Below are 12062 nucleotides of genomic sequence, written 5' to 3'. Positions count from 1 at the left end.
GTGTTTATCAGAACTATGTTGTCATGTGTATAGGAGATGTAATAAACTATTCTATGTGGAGAGGTGATTGTTTATCAGAACTATGTTGTCATGTGTATAGGAGATGTAATAAACTATTCTATGTGGAGAGGTGATTGTTTATCAGAACTATGTTGTCATGTGTATAGGAGATGTAATAAACTATTCTATGTGGAGAGGTGAGTGTTTATCAGAACTATGTTGTCATGTGTATAGGAGATGTAATAAACTATTCTATGTGGAGAGGTGAGTGTTTATCAGAACTATGTTGTCATGTGTATAGCAGCTGTGATAAACTTTTCTATGTCGATATATTTTTTTTGATTTTGCACAAAGCTACTCGAGGGCTATCTATGGTACCTGTTCATAATTTAGCAGTGTAAGACTAGAAGGAAGGTAGCTAGTCCTCACCACCTACTGCCAATTCTTGGGCATCTATTTTACTGATGAATGGTGGGATTGATGACCGAAGAAGGTCGAAAGGTTGTTTGTTGCTCTAATGCTTTCTCTACCCATACCAGCCATTTTTAAATAATATAATGACCATCACAATGTATCAGAACTACATTGTTATGTTTTATAATACATGTAGTTAACTCTTCTGGTCATTAAAAACATACATATTTTTTATGTTTTGGGGAATCTGTTAAGCATTTAAGTGAATCTGACATAAGTAGTTGACATGTCATTGTATACACAAATATCTCTCTTTTTCTTGTGCTACATGTAGTTTCTCCTGTCTTTGTAGTTTTACAATATTTTAAAACTTTAAAATTGGAGAAGTTGCTAAGGTGTAACTATAACAAGTGTAATCTTCTAAAATTGTTTATAAAGTTGATAACTATTAACATAACATAATGTTTTGGAACAACATGTCAACTGTTCTATCTTCTAAACTGAACTAAAACTAATAATAAATAACTCTGAAACAAAACATCTTAAGCTCATGCCATGAGTATACTTATCAAGCTTTCTCTTAAACTCAAATTTACTGCTTCCACAACATTTGAAGGTAACCTATTTCAAAGGCCAACTATGCTGTTAGAAGAATAAAACTATCTTATTTGAAGATGTCTCTCACTCTGCCAAAATTTATATTTGTGTTCCCTAGTCCAACAGTTTTCACTGTTAAGTATGGAAACAAATGATGTATCAGTACTATTACTTCTCTTTAACACTTCAATCACATCCTCTCTAACACTTTGAGAGATTACAATCTCTTCTCGTATGATAACCCTTCCATCCAAGTTACCATTCTTCTAACCCTTATCTGAACCATTTCCAACAATTCAGTGAGTTTCCTAAAGGTAAGGAACCCAAGACTGAACACAGTATTCCAAATGTGGTCTAACCACTGACCTATACAATAAAATTATAACCTCTTTAGACTTGTATTCATTGTTTCTGTAGATACAACCTAAAATCCTATTTGCTGTACCACAAGCAACAGCAAACTGCTTGGATGGCCAAGAGACTGATATCAACTATTACACTTTCATGATACTGTCCAGGTTATTCCCATCAAATTGTAATTCAACTTATGATAACCCACATCATTATCCTTACATTTGTCATTTATTTGTCCAATTCACTAAGTGATCTGAATCCTTTTGTAAATCACCAACATCCTCTTCAGATCCAACAACAACCAATACCTTAATATCATTTGTAAATTTAAGTAATTTATTGATTATTACTTCATCTATGCCATTGATGTAGATCAAAAAAGAGTAAAGGTACTAAGACTGAGCCCTGAGGTACCACACCACTTATGACATTAATACAGTTTCTCTGAACTATGTTTTTAACAACCCTCTGCTTTCTTTCATCCAGCAATTTTTCTATCCAGTTTGCTAACTTATTCCCAGCACTTATAGAGATATTTTTTTTTCAAGCCTTTTATGTGGCATCTTGTCAAATGTTTTGACAATCAAGATGTGCCAAATCTACACTCTTACACTAATTTACATAGGTCATAACCCTTATAAAGATTTGTTGGGCAAGATTGTCCTTTAGTGAAACCACATTGACTATCTAATGACATTCAAAACTGTGCTGAATAACTGTGTGAAACATATTTTAGCAGACTTTCCAAAACATTTCCTGCAACTAATGTAAGACTGATGGGTTTGTAACTGTTGGAACAGTTTTCATCATCTCCCTTGAAACTGGATGACTTCTAATCTTCTGGCACCTGCTTACTAGTAAAAAGTGGGTCATATATACAATCTTTAATGTTCTCCAAAACCCTTGGGGAAATATTATCAGGTCCAAGAGCCTTATCTTTTAAACTTCCAACTGTTTTATTAACACTCTCAAAGCTGATCTAGACAAAATGTTTCATCTCACTCATTTCCATACATCAGCTATTTATTTCTTTTACATGTGATAAATAATCTGCATTAATTTATAGTTGGATACATGTTAACACAAAATAATTGTTTACATTCAATAAAGTTTATACAACTGTTTTTCTTACTTTGTCTATATTGTAATGCTAAACACAAAACAGCTGTGTTAAATACAATGTTTATATTCATCATCAAAACATTGAATAAAGTTTATTATATTATCTGTCACATGATGTTAAACACAAAAGAGCTGTGTTAAATATATTTATATTCATCATTAAAGATTGAACAAAGTTTATTATATTATCTGTTACATGATGTTAAATACAAAACAGTTATGTTAAATATATTTATATTCATCACTAAAACATTAAACAAAGTTTATTATATTATCTGTCACATGATGTTAAATACAAAACAGTTGTGTTAAATATAATATTTATATTCATCACTAAAACATTAAACAAAGTTTATTATATTATCTGTCACATGATGTTAAATACAAAACAGTTGTGCTAAATATAATAGTTATATTCATCACTAAAACATTAAACAAAGTTTATTATATTATCTGTCACATGATGTTAAATACAAAACAGTTGTGTTAAATATAATTATATTCCTCATTAAAACATTAAAGTACTTTTATGACAAAAATTTAGTCTTAATATTTGAATTATTTCACTGGTTTTCAATTTTGTATAATGTAGAATATATATATATATATTCAGTTGGGTAAAATTTACTTTCCAGTTGTGTTTAAAATACATGAAACTGTTGTTAAAGATTGTCACAATTTTTATCGAGATAGTGTGAATTTTGATTAACTTACTTTTTGAAGGAAAGTACTAATACTTAACCTGTTTGTTTCTATGAATTGTAGGTTTTGATAAGAATATAAAGACGTAACCATGGAAGTGATACTTAACCTGTTTGTTTCTATGAATTGTAGGTTTTGATAAGAATATAAAGGCATGGATAGTGATACTTAACCTGTTTGTTTCTATGGTTGTAGGTTTTGATAAGAATATAAAGGCGTAACCATGGAAGTGATAAAGATGAAATGTGAACTTGTTTCTGAAGGGAGGATATTTTATTGGGTATCAAAGTGATGAAGAATGAAGACAAACCTTTCACCTTTATTAGTAGTGAAGACAAACCTTTCACCTTTATTAGTGGTATGTATCTATTTTTTGAATTTAAATTCTTTGTGTTCTATCAAACACAAACAGTATGAATATTACTTCTTTAACTATCTGTTTGAATTATTTGTTTCTAATTGCATATATAGTATTTCAGGTATAATGACTTGATTCACTGTTCCAGAGGTGTATAATCATAAAATTAGGTTATTTTTTATTGTTGCTTATTTTGATCTTGATGTCTAATACTTGAAACCAGTGGAGCTATCATAGTTATATTCTATACACATCATTTGCATTTGTAGTTAAATTTGTGACCTTTAAATCCCAAATTAACCAAATAGCTATTGCTATGAAACAACTTTTACCATTCATTTTAATTGACTTTAATTTTTATAATTATTTTACTTGTAAAGAATTAATGATGTTGAAGTCAGGCATGTCTGTTTTGTAGAATGTTTTTGAGGAGGTACAAAACTTGAGATTATGCCACAGTGTATTCTGGTTGCCAAAGCAGTGTGAGGCTACAACTCAGGGGCAGGGGTACAACCAATTTTCATTAGTATAAAATTCTGGGGAAAGGACGTTTTATCACAGCATTTAATACTTTTGACAAAAATGTTACAAAGGTCTTCAAGTGGCATCTTTTTAAAATTTTCATTCTGTCTTGTGTAACCTTCAGTTAAAATCTTAGAATGTGGCAGGTCTGACATATATGTTTACATCCTCCTGTAGCAACCTTGTGTTTAATGATCAAAACATAGCTGGCACCAGGCCCAACTTGGTGAACAGAGACAGTTAATGCTAAACAGGAGAAAATGTTTCTCAACAAGTCTTAAATACATGTATCTGTATAAATTACAGTAACTGTGCTCCAGCAAAACAATGATTAACAAGACTCCTTTCATTCTTGATTTTCAGTATTTTCTGTCTTATAAAATAAAGTCAACTTATAATGAAGTAACCTTGTTAATCAACAGTTCACTTAGTTTATTGAAATAACAAAAAATGTCATTGAAGCTATTCTTATTATTACCTGTCAGAAATTGTATTTAATTAAAGATATGAATACCTGTTTATATTTATATTGGTGGGATCTCCTGAGTATCCACATCTTTCTTACAATATCTATGGATAGTGACATTTTATGGAGGTCAACTTTTGTAGATCTTTCTGAATCGTTGGAGTCAAGGGTAGAGGCTGCTTGCCAACATTCCTCTGTTTCATCCTTGGTTTCTTGTCTATTACAGCTTTACCTGCTTCAGGTTATGCACCTTTGGTTACAATTTTACATAAAATATGTGGGTGCTTCAGGTCTTGTCTTGATGTTTATCCCTTGAATTTCTTAACCATCCTCTGTTATCCCATTTTCTGTCTTCAGGATTCTGTTTCTTGCTAGTATTTTTCAGAAATGGTTCATATTATCCTTTTCAAGGACACTGTAGAACCTGTCCATCATATTTCTTCAGGAGATCAATCCAGGTTATTTATAGTTCCTAAGAAAACAAGAAACTGACATCCAGTTACAGATCTGTCATGTCTTAATCCTTTCTTTGACCCTTGTTTTACCATGGCATTCTTCCTCACACTTTGGTGGACATTTACTCCAGGTCTCTGGAAGACAAAAGTGAATGTCTCAGATACTTACCTTCCACATCCATATTTACCTAACATCCAGATATTACCTTTGCTTTATTCATAGAGGTCAAGTTTTTCAATCTTGTGCTTTATAATTTAGTTTGGCATCTACACTTAAGTTTTCTGTTGAGTGGTGAGAGCCTCTTTTCATACTCAAGGCTTCCACTTCCATCATTGTATGACCAACTGGATGTTATTAGTTCTGTTCCATCAAGCTGCTTACAAATACACTCATTTGCTTCTGCAAGAAGCAACTTGTGTGGAATAGCTCATAAATTTGCAGAATTCCTTTCCTATTACAAACTAAAACTTTGTCCACTTGAGAGTAATTTTAACTCCTTCCACCATCAGGCTTAGTGTACTTCTTTTCATTTATGGACAGTGAAGCCCTGGTTCTCAATTCCCTCCATCCTCACATGCCCACCTCAACCCCTTGAGTTTGTGTTGCAAGATCAGTGAAACCTTACTTAGAATTGCCTGGACTCAGCTATCCTTCTTCCTCCCTTATTCATGTTTGTTTTTTGCTTAACAGGGAAAACACCATAACTGGTATTTCTCTTCTACTTGCATCTTTTTATGGATGCTTTTTTCATGGGTTGGGGAGTGATTATGGGTTTTCAAGAAATCTTAGCTAATTGTTTTTCAGTTGAGATGACAAAGTAAATCATTATTCTGGAATTGAATGAGAGAAGTTCTTATGTGAGTGGAAATATATATTCAGTGTGGACAACAGTAATATTTAAATTATAACTTAGAATTTCATACGTTGATAATAAAAGTTTAAATGTGAAATAAAATTCATGTCTTGCATGGAATTAAACACTTTTTCTGTACACAATTTCAAACAACTTTTGAGATGACAAGAAACCTACTTGAAGTAAGAATATATCTCAGGATGGCTGGTATGGGTATCAACTCTTTTACTATAGTATTTGTGTTAAAAATTTTTTTAGAAGATCTATGTATTCATAATTTCAAAATGGGCAGATTTTCTTTTGAATCATAGATTGTTTTTGTTTGTATATTAGTGTTGTCAATTTTGAATGCCCACTATGCAGTGCACATAGCTGCATGATACTTATCCATAGTTCTACACTTCACAACATGACTTCTTAGCAGCTATCTTGGAAGTTTTTCTTTTAATTGAGTATTAGTGTTGTCAATTTTGAATGCCCTCTATGCAGTGCATAGCTGCATGATACTTATGTCATAGTTCTACACTTCACAACATGACTTCTTAGCTATCTTGGAAGTTTTTCTTTTAATTGAGTATTAGTGTTGTCAATTTTGAATGCCCTCTATGCAGGTGCATAGCTGCATGATACTTATCCATAGTTCTACACTTCACAACATGACTTCTTAGCTATCTTGGAAGTTTTTCTTTTTGAGGGCACACTGACTGTGTTTACAAAAGATGATCTCTTGGTGCTTTTTTTGGATCGAGCATTAAGACTACTTGTCTTGATTCTTTTTATGATTGTTCAGTATATTTTATCTTATTAATGACATACAGCTGGATTGTTCAATGCTTTGTTGGACTTATTGATAAGTGTATTGAGTTCATGTATGTTGAGTTACCTGCAGTTTCTTCTATATTTAAAATATTGTCATGACTTCTTCAGACATTTTCATTTTTGTTGTTTCAAATAATGGGACTCATTTCTGTAATATGAGAGAGGATTAGGCTTATGTTAGATGATTTTATCTTGGAGGAGAATTTTCTTCCTTTCATGTATTTCTTTTTGGAAGTCAATTTGACTTTTATTCTCTTCACGTTATTTCTGGACATCGTACTACTGTTATTATGTTTTGTTTTTCTTCCAATTTTGTTCATTTGACTGAACAATCATTTTATCCTCATACATATTTTTGAGAAGAGCTTGCGTGTGAACTTCTTCATATTCTAGGCAATTTTCTTTATTTTGGTTAACGCATTATATTTTTTTCTGTATTATATCTGTTGGGTGTTTGCCTTTGAGGCTGTATTCTCCACTCTTTTCTCCACTTTCACATCTTTTTCCTCTCTACTCTCATTTTGTTTCATTTTCTCAACCACAGGATCCATTTGTCTGTAACTTCTGAATAAAGACATTTTGGATTTAACTTAGGCCCAATAACAATCCCATCCTCTTAGGATTTCTTATCTTGTTTCTTTGCCATTACAAAGTTGGCTAGCTACTTGATGTCATTTCATAGATCCCTCCTTACTTAATCATTATCAAAATGAGATTGGTAAAGTTTTTTCAACCACACTGGATATGAGAAATTTGTATGTGCACATCTTTTGTTTGTCTGTTTGTTCTATTCACTTACTGTTGTCAATGGTAATGTGGATATTGCTGGTGTAATGAACATTTTAACAGATTCCTTTTCCCAATTTGGTTTGCTGGTTCCCACAAATTAGACACACTATTCCATGGCTTCCAGTGATTGTGTAAAAGGACAGGCCATCCACTGTTGATGCTGTTGGAAGGGTGGACAACCATTTTTTTGTAAGTTGTCTTGGTCTTCAGCATCAAGTATGGATAAGTAGCTAGTACCTTATAATTGTAGTGAGTAGGTTTCAAATTCCAGACATACTTGTATCTTTAAACAATATACTTTTTATGAATTGTTTGAGTTTATGTAGCTTTATTATAGTTGCCAGTTGGCAGGTTGAAGATAATATTCAATGTGATGACATCCCATCCATGAAGAAACTTTCACTGTTGAAACCAGAGTTGAACACAGATTCACTAGTGCTGTCTAGACATGGAGTGTTGGTCTAGTCTCTAGTTCTGAATGCAACTTCATTGAGAATGGATACCTTCACTGGAAGTTAGGAGAATCTCTTCTTGTATGTCTATTGTTTTTCTTCTTTCATTTGCACAAACCAAGAACATTTTGATGAAGTGTTTGGTTCTCTTCAACTCTCTGTTTTGCAGGTCCAGCTATAATTTTCCTGTGTTACCTTGTTCTCCTTATGGGGAACTTGTATAACTTATTAATAAATAAATAAAATCTGATTACATAGTAGGTAGTTGTGGTCATCACGTCTTGTGTTTTTACTGTGGATCCTTGTTTACTTACTGTTTGGTCCATCTGAAAATGTCTCCTCTAATTTATATTTGATTAAGTTAAGAAAGCTCTGCTAAGAAGGATGTTTTTCTTTCTGAAGTTTATCTCTCTAGAGGTGGAGTAACCTTTACTGAATTGTAAATAAACCTAGTATAATACATACTGTTTCTGGTTTCTGTCACATTTCTTTTTATCACAACAGAGTTTTTGTTAGAATTGTTTCATTTTCTGTCCTAGTGCTCATTATCAGCTCACATGTTATTAAATTCTTTAGTTTCATTCTTGTACTTAGTGTGTGTGTGTGTGTTTTAGTTTTTCATAGGTGTGTTCGATCTGAAGTTACATTTGAGTGATTAATATTAATTGTAAAGAGGTACTTACCTCTGAGATACTTTACTAGTTACCTCCCCACCATCAAGAGGAATATATAATGTCATCATGACTTCAAACCAAAGTCTGGCATGTGGCAGGAAGGTAGGGTGACTTAGTTGTACAGAAGGTATAAAAGTGGAGAATTTTGTGTGTTGCTGTATCAGTGACATTCAAACCAAAGAAATAGGCTTGGAGTATTTTAAAAGAAATTACCAATTTTACTAAATGTAAAAGTTCCACTGTACATGTATATGGTGTAGTCAGTTAATAGTGTTTGAGTAATGCTTTTTATTTGTCTACTTTTTCTCTTGTTTCATATTTACTTATCATGTCTGATATTATTTCTCTCCACTTTTCTGATGATTGATACTTTTTTGGTGGGTGTTAACATACCTGTACACTGCAATTGAAATTATACAAGATGCCTGTTCACCTAAATACATTATGTTGTACTTGAGTATGGATTGACATTCAGTCTTGTTATAGACCAATAAACTGTTAATTCTTTTACTAACAGTAGAAGCTGATTCCATAGAAGAAAATTCTTTACTTACCAGTGTAGTGAAAGAAGAACAGAAAGAGAGCTATGATGAAGCAACAGATAAAACTGAGGTAATTTTATATTAAAACTTTTACACTTCTCTTGTTTAAGTGATTATGAAGCTAAAATGTTTCTCTGGACTTCTTGTGCCTGTAGCAGAATAAGTGTTGAGATGTTAGTAGTTACAAAATTCACAAACAATAACAAACTATTTTGTAAAGTTCTTGTTGTTTTTTATCATTAATGTTAGCAATTCACATACTATCCTTTTTGTTATACTCTTCTTATACATGTAGCTGTCAAGAGATGTTGCACTTATAACATACATGTAGCTGTCAAGAGATGTTGCACTTATAACATATATGTAGCTGTCAAGAGATGTTGCACTTATAACATATATGTAGCTGTCAAGAGATGTTGCACTTATAACATATATGTAGCTGTCAAGAGATGTTGCACTTATAACATACATGTAGCTGTCAAGAGATGTTGCACTTATTACATACATGTAGCTGTCAAGAGATGTTGCACTTATTATTGTAGCATTGATAGCTTTCAACAGATGTTACACTCTTTATAGTGTAGCATTAATTAATGTCATTGTCAACAAAAGTTACACTTATTATTGTACCATTAATGTTAACTGTCTATAGATGTTACACTGTTCTTATTGTATCAGTAATGTTAATGGTTTACAATGTTCTTATTGTATCAGTAATGTTAACTGTTCCATGTTACAGTGTTCTTATTGTATCAGTAATATTAATGGTTTACAGTGTTCTTATTGTATCAGTAATGTTAAATGTTTACATGTTACAGTGTTCTTATTGTATCAGTAATGTTAAATGTTTACATGTTACAGTGTTCTTATTGTATCAGTAATGTTAACTGTTCACATGTTACAGTGTTCTTATTGTATCAGTAATGTTAACTGTTCACATGTTACAGTGTTCTTATTGTATACGTATGTTAGTGTTCGTATTGCATCAGTAATATTAATGATCCCGCGTGTTCTGTGTTCTTATTGTATCAGTAATGTTAACCGTGCATGTCATGGTTATATTATTGTATCAGTAATGTTAACCGTCCACGTGTCATGGTGTATTTATTGTATCAGTAATGTTAACCGTCCGTGTCATGGTGTATTTATTGTATTAGTAATGTTAACTGTCCCGCGTGTCATGGTGTTCTTATTGTATCAGTAATATTAACCGTCCGCGTGCCATGGTGTTTTTATTGTATCAGTAATGTTAACAGTCCACGTGTCATGGTGTTCTTATTGTATCAGTAATGTTAACCATTCACGTGTTACGGTGTTCTTATTGTATCATTAATGTTAACCGCCACGTGTCATGGTGTTCTTATTGTATCAGTAATGTTCCAAAACATATATACTTCCTATCACTATAGTTATTACTTGACTGCCAGGATTTCATTCTTTGCCCATTTAAGTGTTGGTTTTATGTAATATTTGTTTTGTAATACTCTCCACCTGTGTCAGTGTGCCCTCTTTCCTGGTACTGTATATAAGCACCTTAGGTCAGATAGCGTTGTCAGTTTTTTCTTGACAAAGTATTCATTAACTAGTTTCTCAGTTGTACAATCTTTAGGAGATATTTTGAGCATTCCCTGTTAAGTAGTTGATTTCCATAAAAAATTCATTTTATTAACTATATATGGATGAATTTCTGGATTATTATTTCCATCATGAGGCAAATGAGGATCACTTCTGAAATATAGTGTGCTTAACAGTTGGGGAAGGGGAAATCCACTGTCAGTTCAGACTGTAAGTAACCTTACTGCAGTGAGATGGAGACATCAGACTGTAAGTAACCTTACTGCAGTGAGATGCTTTGGGATAACTTGCCTCAGACTCCTTTTCTTCAGTTGGTCCATTGAGCATGTGATGTTTCCCCAGTCAGTTTTCAGCCTGTGTCTTACATCTGCTCCTAGAAATTAAGGGCTCTAGAGCAGACTTTGTAGTTCACCTCAGTAGATCAGTGCCCTCTGGTGGGACAGTGGTAGCTTTGTTATTAATGTTAACTATGCTTAGAAGTTACACTTTCATTATTGTTGCATTTATGTCAATTGTTCATGGGTATTACATTGTCAAATTTTATTCATTATGTTAATAACCTTCCACATTTCATTGGTGATGTTGTGTCATTAATTCTAATTGTTCACAAATATTTCACTGTTCTTATTGTTTCCTTACCTTACTGTGATAATTTGTCTCAGGGTTAAAGTTTATTGTTTAACTACAAATAACTGACTTTGAAGTGTTAGATTTATATCATCATGTCTTCAATTAGTCAGTAGATACTTATTTGTTTACTTTAGTGATGTTATTAGTTATATTGATGTTTTGAATGTGTTTGATTTTAGAATGTATTTATCAGAGTGAAAAATGAACTACCAGATGGTCTGTCACAAGGTGAGGTTATTTCAAAGTTTAATGACAGCATTATTTAGTCTTATGAATGTGAAAACACACTGTTTTCCAAGAAGATCTATGATATGTTGAATGTGGATACAAATATGTCCTAATGTCTTTAAATTTGTGGTTAGTGGCCTAAAAGAATAGGTTGAATACTTGTTAATTTTTAAAAGCTATTATGTTACATGAGACAAAGTTAATTTGAGATTTATGTTTCTTTGGTTTTTTTCAAAACTGAGCACAAAGTTACACAGAGAACTATTTGTGCTCTGGTCACCTATCAAACCCAATTTCTAGCGGAAGTCTGCAAGCATACTGCTCTACCACTAAGGGGTGGTGGTGGACTGAGGTATATGACACCTGTGTTTTTTGTTCTTTATACCTCTACTTATATAAAAATGCTTTGAGGCAATAAAATGACAAAACTGAAAAGGATACATTAAAAGTTAAGTTAAAATGGACAGAAAAGTCATTGTTTATAAGATGAGAACAAAATAAACTTTCTA

General features: G+C 32.3%; 1 long non-coding RNA gene across 3 annotated transcripts; it reads left to right on the top strand.

Moving 5' to 3' along the window:
• Nucleotides 1–3458: 3458 nt before the first annotated feature.
• Nucleotides 3459–11821, top strand: LOC143242774 (uncharacterized). Of its 3 annotated transcripts, none has more exons than XR_013023224.1 (3): nucleotides 3459–3547; nucleotides 9099–9190; nucleotides 11505–11821. It is a non-coding gene; the product is annotated as an uncharacterized LOC143242774 (long non-coding RNA). The 3 variants fall into 3 exon arrangements; XR_013023223.1 differs by having other exon boundaries at nucleotides 9096–9190; nucleotides 11505–11817; XR_013023225.1 differs by lacking the exon at nucleotides 11505–11821 and adding an exon at nucleotides 9416–10088 and having other exon boundaries at nucleotides 9096–9190.
• The last annotated feature ends 241 nt before the right edge of the window (nucleotides 11822–12062 follow it).

This window comes from Tachypleus tridentatus, unplaced genomic scaffold (assembly GCF_004210375.1).
Source record: "Tachypleus tridentatus isolate NWPU-2018 unplaced genomic scaffold, ASM421037v1 Hic_cluster_2, whole genome shotgun sequence".
Taxonomy (NCBI): domain Eukaryota; kingdom Metazoa; phylum Arthropoda; class Merostomata; order Xiphosura; family Limulidae; genus Tachypleus; species Tachypleus tridentatus.
The sequence above is the reverse complement of the archived record's forward strand: the minus strand, read 5'-3'. Positions and strand labels throughout refer to the sequence as shown.